Below are 9,493 nucleotides of genomic sequence, written 5' to 3' on the forward strand. Positions count from 1 at the left end.
ACCACTGAAGCTGATGGCCTAGGGGAGGGAGTGGTGCTTGCAGATTGCCTTACCTCTGAGCAAAAGGACAACTGCATAAATCTCCTAGGCCAATTTTCTGACCTCTTCTCACTGACACCAGGTAAAACTACTTGGTGTGAGCACACAATCAATACTGGAGACAGTTTACCTGTCAAAAGTAAGATTTAAAGGCAGCCGGACCATGTCAGAGATTGTATAAAAGAAGGGGTACAGAAGATGTTGGACTTAGGAGTGATTGAGCCTTCAGAAAGCCCAAGGGCTAGCCCAGTGGTGCTTGTCCCAAAACTTCACAGTAAAGATGGCAAAAGAGAAATGAAGTTTTGTGTTGACTACAGAGGTCTCAATCAAGTAACCAAAACTGATGGTCACCCTATACCCAAGGCAGATGAGCTAATAGATACACTGGCTTCTGCCAAGTATCCAAGCACATTTGATTTAACTGCAGGGCATTGGCAGATTAAATTATCAGAAGATGCTAAACCTAAAACTATGTTTCCACCTTTGGAGGGCACTATCAGTTCACTGTGATGCCCTTTGGTTTGAAGAATGCACCTGGCACTTTTCAGAGGTTGGTGAACACAATCCTGCAAGGTTTGGAAGCTTTTAGTGCAGCATATCTAGATGATATAGCTGCTTTAGCTCCACCTGGGATGAACACCTGGTCCACCTATGGAAAGTTTTGGAGGCCCTGCAAAAGGCAGGCCTCACTATCATGGTTTCAAAGTGCCAGATAGGGCAGGGGAAAGTGGTTTATCTGGGCCACCTGGTAGGTGGGGAACAGATTGCACCACTGCAAGGGAAGATCCAGACCATTATGAATGGGCTCCCCCTACAACTCAAACCCAGGTGAGAGCTTTTCTAGGCTTCACAGGGTACTATCGGAGGTTCATCAAGAATTATGGCTCAATAGCAGCTCCTCTTAATGACCTCACTAGTAAAAAGATGCCTAAAAAGGTATTGTGGACAGCTAGCTGTCAAAAAGCTTTTGATGAGCTCAAACAGGCCATGTGCTCTGCACCTGTCCTAAAAAGCCCTTGCTACTCCAAAAGGTTCATAGTCAAGACTGATGCTTCTGAATTGGGGGTTGTGGCAGTACTATCACAGCTTAACATGGAGGGCCAGGATCAACCTGTTGCTTTTATCAGCAGGAGGTTGACCCCTAGAGAAAAGCGTTGGTCTGCCATAGAGAGGGAGGCATTTGATGTGGTCTGGGCACTGAAGAAGTTGAGGCCATACTTGTTTGGCACTCACTTCATTGTTCAGACAGACCACAAACCTCTACTTTGGCTAAAACAAATGAAAGGTGAAAACCCTAAATTGTTGAGGTGGTCCATCTCCCTACAGGGAATGGACTATACAGTGGAACATAGACCTGGGAGCACCCACTCCAATGCAGATGGACTCTCCAGATATTTCCACTTAGACAATGAAGACTCAGCTGTGCAAGGTTAGCCTTCTTGTCCCTCAATTGGGGGGGGGGGGTTGTGTAGGAAAGTATCATCTTGCCTGGCATGTTACTTCCATTTTTTACCTATGTTTCAGTTTGTTTTTGCCTGTCTCACTGGGATCCTGCTAGCCAGGACCCCAGTGCTCATAGTTTGTGGCCTGAATGTGTTCCCTGTGTGGTGCCTAACTGTATCAGTGAGGCTCTGCTAACCAGAACCTCAGTGCTTATGCTCTTTCTGCTTTAAAATTGTCACTGCAGGCTAGTGACCATTTTGTCCAATTCTGATTGGTACACTGGAACACCCTTATAATTCCCTAGTATATGGAACCTAGGTACCCAGGGTATTGGGGTTCCCGGAGATCCCTATGTGCTGCAGCATTTCTTTTGACACCCATAGGGAGCTCAGACCAATATTACAGAGGACTGCCACTGTAGCCTGAGTGAAATAACGTCCACATTATTTCATAGCCATTTTACACTGCACTTAAGTAACTTATAAGTCACCTATATGTCTAACTCTCACTTAGTGAAGGTTAGGTGCAAAGTTACTAAGTGTGAATGCACCCTGGCACTAGCCAAGGTGCCCCCACATAGTTCACGGCAATTTCCCCGGACTTTGTACGTGCGGGGACACCATTGCACACGTTCAATACATACAGGTCAATACCTATATGTAGCTTCACAATGGTAACTCAGAATATGGCCATGTAACATGTCTAAGATCATGGAATTGTCCCCCAATGCCAAATATGGTATTGGGGTGCCAATCCCATGCATCCCCGGAGCTCCAGCATGGACCCCGGGTACTGCCAAAATAGCTCTCTGGGGATTTCACTGCAGCTACATACTTCTGGCAACCCACAAACAGTCTTCTGCCCTCCTGGGGTCTGGGTAGCCCAGTCCCAGGAAGGCAGAACAAAGGATTTCCTTTGATAGAGGGTGTTACACCCTCTCCCTTTGGAAATAGGTGTGAAGGGCTGGGGATGAGTAGACTCCCCCAGCCTCTGGAAATGCTTTGAAGGGCACAGATGGTGCCCTCCTTGCATAAGACAGTCTACACCAGTTCAGGGATCCCCCAGCCCCTGCTCTGGTGCAAAACTGGACAAAGGAAAGGGGATTGACCTCTCCCCTGTCCATCAACACCCCAGGGGTGGTGCCCAGAGCTCCTCCAGTGTGTCCCAGACCTCTGTCATTTTGAATGCAGAGGTGTGAGGGCACAATGGAGGCCTCTGAGTGGCCAGTGCCAGCAGGTGACGTCAGAGACCCCTCCTGATAGGTGCTTACCTGGTTAGGTGGCCAATCGCCTCTGAGGGCTATTTAGGGTCTCTCCTGTGGGTTTCTCATCAGATAATGAATACAAGAGCTCACCAGAGTTCCTCTGCATCTCTCTCTTTGACTTCTGCCAAGGATCGGCCGCTGACTGCTCCAGGACACCTGCAAAACCGCAACAAAGTAGTAAGACGACTACCAGCAACATTGTAGCGCTTAATCCTGCGGCCTTTCTCGACTGTTACCTGGTGTTGCATGATCTGAGGGCTGTATGCCTTCACCCTGCACTGGAAGCCAAGAAGAAATCTCCTGTGGGTCGACGGAATCTTCCCCCTGCTACCACAGGCACCAAACTTCTGCTTCACTGGTCCTCTGGGTCCCCTCTCATCTCGACAAGCGTGGTCCCTGGAGCTGGATCCAAGTGACCCCGACAGTCCAGTGGTCCTTCTGTCCAAATTTGGTGGAGGTAAGTCCTTGCCTCCCCACGCCAGACAGTAATCCTGTGTACTGCATGAACTGCAGCTGCTAGGGCTTCTGTGCACTATTGCAAGGAATCCTTCATGCACAGCACAGCCCTGGTCCCCAGCACTCCATCCTGCATTGCTCAACTCGCTGAGTTAACCACCAACTTCGTGGGACCCTCCTTTGTAGTGTTGAGACAACTGTTGTGCTCAGATTTCTTGATCACCTGTTCAAGTGCTTCTGTGGTTGCTGCCTGCTTCTGCGTGGGCTCTCTGTGCTGCTGAGCGCCCCCTCTATCTCCTCCTCCAAGGGACAACCTCCTAGTCCTTCCTAGGTCGGGCAGCACCCATTTTCTTCAACTGCGTCCTTTGCAGCTAGCAAGGCTTGTTTGTGGTCTTTCTGCATGAACACAACTCTGTGTCCTCCAGCACGCTGTGGGACATCTGTGCAAAGAAGAAGTTCCTGGCATCTTCCGTTGCTGCAGAATCTTTAGCTTCTTCCACCAGAGGCTGCCATTTTGCACCTTCATCCGGGGTTTAGTGGGCTCCTGCCCCCCTGGACACTTTTGTGACTCTTGGACTTGGTCCCCTTCCTTTGCAGGTCCTCCATTCCATCTATCCATCTTCAGTGCTTTGCAGTCAGTTGTGGTCTTTGCAGAATCTCCTATCACAACTTTCGTGTGTTTCTGGGGAAGTAGTGTAACTTTATTCTTACTTTTCAGGGTCTTGGGGTGGGGTATCTTGGACACCCTTAGTGTTTTCTTACACTCCCGGTATATGGTTTGTGTTGCCCCTAGGCCTACTGCATCCTATTGTATTCTACAGTGTGTGCACTACTTTTCTAACTGTTTACTTACCTGATTTTGGTTTGTGTGTATATTTTGTGTATTTTACTTACCTCCTAAGGGAGTATATCCTCTGAGATATTTCTGACACATTGTTACTAAAATAAAGTACCTTTATTTTAGTAACTCTGAGTATTGTGATTCTTATGATGTAGTGCTATATGATATAAGTGATATAGTAGGAGCTTTGCATGTCTCCTAGTTCAGCCTATGCTGCTCTGCTATAACTACCTCTATCAGCCTAAGCCGCTAGAACACTACCACACTTCACTAATGAGGGATAACTGGACCTGGTATAAGGTGTAAGTACCTATGGTACCCACTACAAACGAGGCCAGCCTCCTTCACCTAGCAAAGTGCACTACAGGTACCAAGGGCCTATAAGTTAAAGACTACTAGTGGTCCTGCAGCACTGATTGTCCCACCACATAAGTAGCCCCTTAACCATGTCTCAGGCCTGCCATTGCAAGGCCTGTGTGTGCAGTTTCACGGCCACTTCGACTTGACATTCCTCCTAAAGTGCTCTCCAAGGGCTTGGATTGAGCTTGCCTCCAGTTTCTGAAGCCTCAGGACCAAGAAAGACTTCACTTCTTCAAAGAAACTCCTAATGCGCCAAAAATTGACGCAACGCCTGAAGACATTGATTGCAGCGTGGAAATCACTGCACCGCTGACCAGAATGAAGCAGCACTGACTTCCCGACAGAGAATTCGCCTTGCTTTGGAAAATTTGACACAGTGCCTACCAGATTGACATAGCACTTGCTCCCTCTGCCAGCGTGTCAAGAATTGTCAACACATCGCCCCTGGGTGTCAAAATATCCCAAATAGCAATGAGGAACCAAGACTGTGTGCCTAAAAAATGACGTAAAACCCTTACAGTGTGGAAAGAAATGACACATCATCTGTGCCGCAACAGAAAATCCGGCACAATACCTTATTTTTCCACGCATCTCCTCCTCTACGGTCCCCGTACATCTTTATTTTTGATGCATCCCAGGTACTGTGTGTTACAAAGAAACAACTATTGATTACTAATGTTTGAGACTCTTTTGAACCTTCCAAAAGTGATATTTCAACTTGTGCTTATTGGATCTTTGGAGTTTTGACCTTATTTTATTCAGATGGTATATTATCTATTTTTCTAAACTTGTGAGGTGTATTTTTGTGGTGTTTTCACTGTGTTACTGTATGATTTATTGCACACTTTACGCATTGCCTTCTAAGTTAAGCCTAACTGCTCAGTGCCAAGCTACCAGAGGGTGGTTTGCAACTTTGCCCCTGAAATTGCAAACCTTGTGATGTCTTATTTTGAAGACAAATGGATTTTTGCCTTAAATAATCCCTTCCATAAACATATCATAACATGGCTAAGATACATTGATGATATCTTTATGATTTGGGAAGGAAATCATGAAACCTTGCTTTTGTTCCACGACTGGATCAATCATTTAACCCCTGATCTTAATTTCACGATGGCTTCAGACTCGAAACGTATTAATTTTTGGGACCTGTAGATTGAATCTTCCGAAGGACACATTTCTATGAGTCTATACAAGAAGCCAACTGATAGGAACACATTACTCCACTTTTCAAGTAATCATCCCCACACTTTAAAAGAGAATCTACCTTACGGCCAATTCCTCCGGATTCGCCGTAACTGCACCACTAGAGATGATTATTTCAAAAATGCAGATGCCCTGATCTCTAGATTGTTGAATAGAGGCTATCCCAAGAAAATGGTTAAAGGTGCATGTAAACGAGCTTGGTATACCCCTCGGGAACATTTGCTAATACCAAAAACTAAAAATAAACTCTGCCCCTTGACATGTATATTTACATATAACCCGAAAGCAAATCGGGTGCGAGCCATCATTGAAAAAAATTGGAAGTTGCTTTTTTCTTTAGGTATAGATAAACCGCTTTTTGCTTTTAAAAGAGGTCGCAACATTTACGATGCCTTAGTACATGCTCCATTCACTTTGAATAATAAGAAGAAAGATGACTTAAGAACTATGTTATCATTACCTCCGATTTTGGGCCATTTTCCATACACCAATTGTTTAGCTTGCCAGTATACAGAAAAATCTACACAAGTACAGCTAAATGGAAAAGTACAACATCAACGGTGTTTTTCAAATTGCAACACGTGCAATGTGATTTATTGCATTACATGCCCTTGTCTACTAACTTATATTGGCCAGACAACACAACCGACTAAAACACGGATATTACGACATATGTCCAGGATTAGATGCAGAGTTCGAAATGCTCCTTTGGTTGACCACTATATTGAGCAAAATCATCGTCCTGAGGACATTAAATGGTCTATTTTATATGTAGCTGATAAAAATAAAAACATACTCAGCAAGAGCTTCCATTTTGGACAAAATGGAAGCCCGTCTAATAGAAAGATTTGGCACGGCCAGATATGGCCTAAATGATTTGTCAGAAATTAAAGTGTAATTATGTTCCCTGCAGTTATGCTATATTCTCTAGTTGCACTGATATATATTTTGTGTACATTATGGGACTTAATACTGAATAGTCTATTTGGGATTTTTTGCAGATTTTTTGGGGTATTTTTTGCAGAATTTTCTGCAGAATTTTTCGCAGAGGTTTTTGAATTCTTTTTTGCAAATGTACACCTCTTTAGCTGTCAGAGATCAAAATGTGTGCTTTTTCCATCATTTACATTAAAAGCCCTATATTCTATGTTGGGCACCTTATAAATGTTTATAGGATTGTGCATTCCCACATGTTTCTTTTAAATTAATATTAACAACACAGCAATATTCTCCTATTTTGCAAAGGAGAATCCATCTAGAAAATGTTGTCTATTAAGATCAGATGCTGTGCTATGTGTTACAAGTCTGTAATGGTTGGACTACGTGCTTCATGTTTCTATTGCTCTTATCTGTGCTGTTGTATATTACAAAATGGCCGATTTATTTGCAGAATTACATATTACAAAATGGCCCCCATATTTCCCAGTCAGGACGCATTCTTGTGAGTCCTTTTTTAGTTTTCAACCCATGAGCTTCCCACAACAGTCACTACCTGGAAATATGACTGCTTACCACTAGATGGTTTAGCAGTTTTTCTTTTTATATATTACGGTGCCCTTGTTTTTGTTCTTGTATTTGTTTTTACATGTGTTATGGTTATGTACAGGCGATATTTGGACTTTTGGATCTAATTTATCTATTTGGAATAAAGAAATTATTTCTCAGTAAAAAATTAAGGTTTTTGCTTAGATAATTAATACATATCTATCCTGGCTGGATATTTTGTTTTCAAGCTACCAGAGGGTGGGCACAGGAAAATTTGGATTGTGTTGTGACTTAGCCTGACTAGGACTGGGGCCCCTATTTGGACAAGGGTGTATACCTCTGCCAACTAGAGACCCCATTTCTAACACTATGATTGATTGATTGGAACTATAATCTGCACGAATGAGGAGATACTTGGGTGTGCTACCTAAAATACTAAATAGACTCAGAATATCGAAAGTTAACTTGCATCATGGAGTTGTGGGACCAGTCACTAGGGCAATGGGGAAAGGTAAAATCCTGTGTCTTGTCACTTCATACACATTCATAGTATTCCCTAACATGCTGTTAACAACTCTGTCCACTCCAGGCCATCAAAAATCCTCTCTCATTCTCTGCTACAAGGCCCTAAAACTAATGTGACTGGCATGGGCAAGATTGCAAAATGTTTTTCAAAGTCCCACTGAGACAACAAGACCATTTTTTCTTAATACACCATCAGTAATTGTCAATGCTTCAGTGAAATGAACACAGGAAACCATACATACTATGCATTCCCTTCAAGCATGATCAACCCTTGATACAAACCCTACTACTTCCTACAACTCAACATGTGATTCGAATTCACCTCTCTGCTCTTTTTCAGACAAATCACCACCTGTCACTGAATTAACTGTACTCAAAACAGACACCACCTCAACGTCATCAGTGTCAGTCATCCTCCACAATTTCTCTCTTCAACAGCAACCTAGAAAGACACTCAGGTGTTTGACAGTAAATATTCATGTTTATATTGAAACTCCTGCAAACAATATCTTTAGCCCATTTAGCAGTAAACACCTTAACTGCTAGAGAGCCTATCCTGAACTGAATATATAATTTTCTATTGACTGGGTTAGTAATGCAGTCCAGATATTGTTCATGCAATGGATTTGTTTTAAATTGAACAAAGTCTGTAGACAGGGCCTTTCTATTGATGTTGGGAGCATCCATCTGGGCCACTCACTGCCATATTAATTTTCTAATTTGTTCATTTGTCGGGAATGACTCTGAGTTAGTAGTCTCCCAAAACCTCCACAAACCAGAGAAGACAACAAGTTTTTAATATTCATATGCATAGTTGGCTTGTTCAGGGGTGGCTCTAAGTCGTGGTCTAAGCCTTGCTTTATCTACGATTAGCTTTCTACTCATGTGGAGGTCAAACCAGAAAGGTGGTGTACTAGCGGGAAGAGAGACAAAGGCTCGAGTGAATTTAGGCTAGGTTGTGTACATATAGCGCTTATTTAGTTCAAGTGTTAGTGAAACCACTTGTTTCTATTCAGAATTATGGCCCTCATTACAACCCTGGCGGTCAACGACCGCCAGGGTAGAAGTGGCGATCGTACTGCCAACAGGCTGGTGGTACAAATCACCATATTTTGCACTGCGGGGACTGGCAGTTTACCGCCATGGTTGTCCCGGCGGTCAGAAACCGCCAGGGCAGCGCTGCCCTGGGGATTTTGACTCCCCTTCCCGCCAGCCTGTCCATGGCGATAGACACTGCCATGGAAAGGCTGGTGGTAAGGGGAGTTGCGGTGCCCCTGCACTGCCCATGCACTTGGCATGGGCAGTGCAGGGGCCCCCAGGCACAGCCCCGTCGCGATTTTCACTGTCTGCCTGGCAGACAGTGAAAAGCGTGCCGGGTGCTGCTGCACTCGCCGCACCGCCACAGCCGGCGGCAATGTTACAGCCGACATCCCCGCTGGGCCGGCGGGTGGAAACTCTGTTTCCGCCCTCCGGCCCAGCAGGGATGTCCAAATGCGGCCGGCGGGTTTCCGGCATCATGGGCGGCCGACTGGCGGTTCATCCTTGGCAGTCGGCCTCGTCCGACCGCCAAGGTTGTAATGAGGGCCTATATGTTTAATATACTTAAAGCAGCATTTACTTCATCATTCAGCATACAGCATAGGGCAATGTATCAGCAACTTCAGCCACTGGCTAACTTCATTTTGAGTGACTTCATTTAGCCCTTTCACAGAGGAGCACATCCACACTCAAGGTAGTTCCCTTTAGTGCCTGTTATGATTTTACTTTATTATTACTTTACTGTTTCCTTTGTTTGTAGAGCTTCATGTTGCAGCAGGATGCTTTCTACCAGATGTCTGCACAGGGCAGATTCCTGCATTATTAGCTCCTGTCTC

General features: G+C 44.6%; 1 protein-coding gene across 1 annotated transcript in view; it reads right to left on the reverse strand.

Annotated features, from left to right (window-relative positions):
• LOC138260443 (nicotinamide N-methyltransferase-like) overlaps positions 1-9,493 on the reverse strand; it is a 217,340-nt gene that overhangs the window by 161,507 nt on the left and 46,340 nt on the right. The gene's annotated exons all lie outside the window — the stretch shown is intronic.

The sequence above is a fragment of the Pleurodeles waltl genome, chromosome 2_1 (assembly GCF_031143425.1).
Source record: "Pleurodeles waltl isolate 20211129_DDA chromosome 2_1, aPleWal1.hap1.20221129, whole genome shotgun sequence".
NCBI classification, from domain to species: domain Eukaryota; kingdom Metazoa; phylum Chordata; class Amphibia; order Caudata; family Salamandridae; genus Pleurodeles; species Pleurodeles waltl.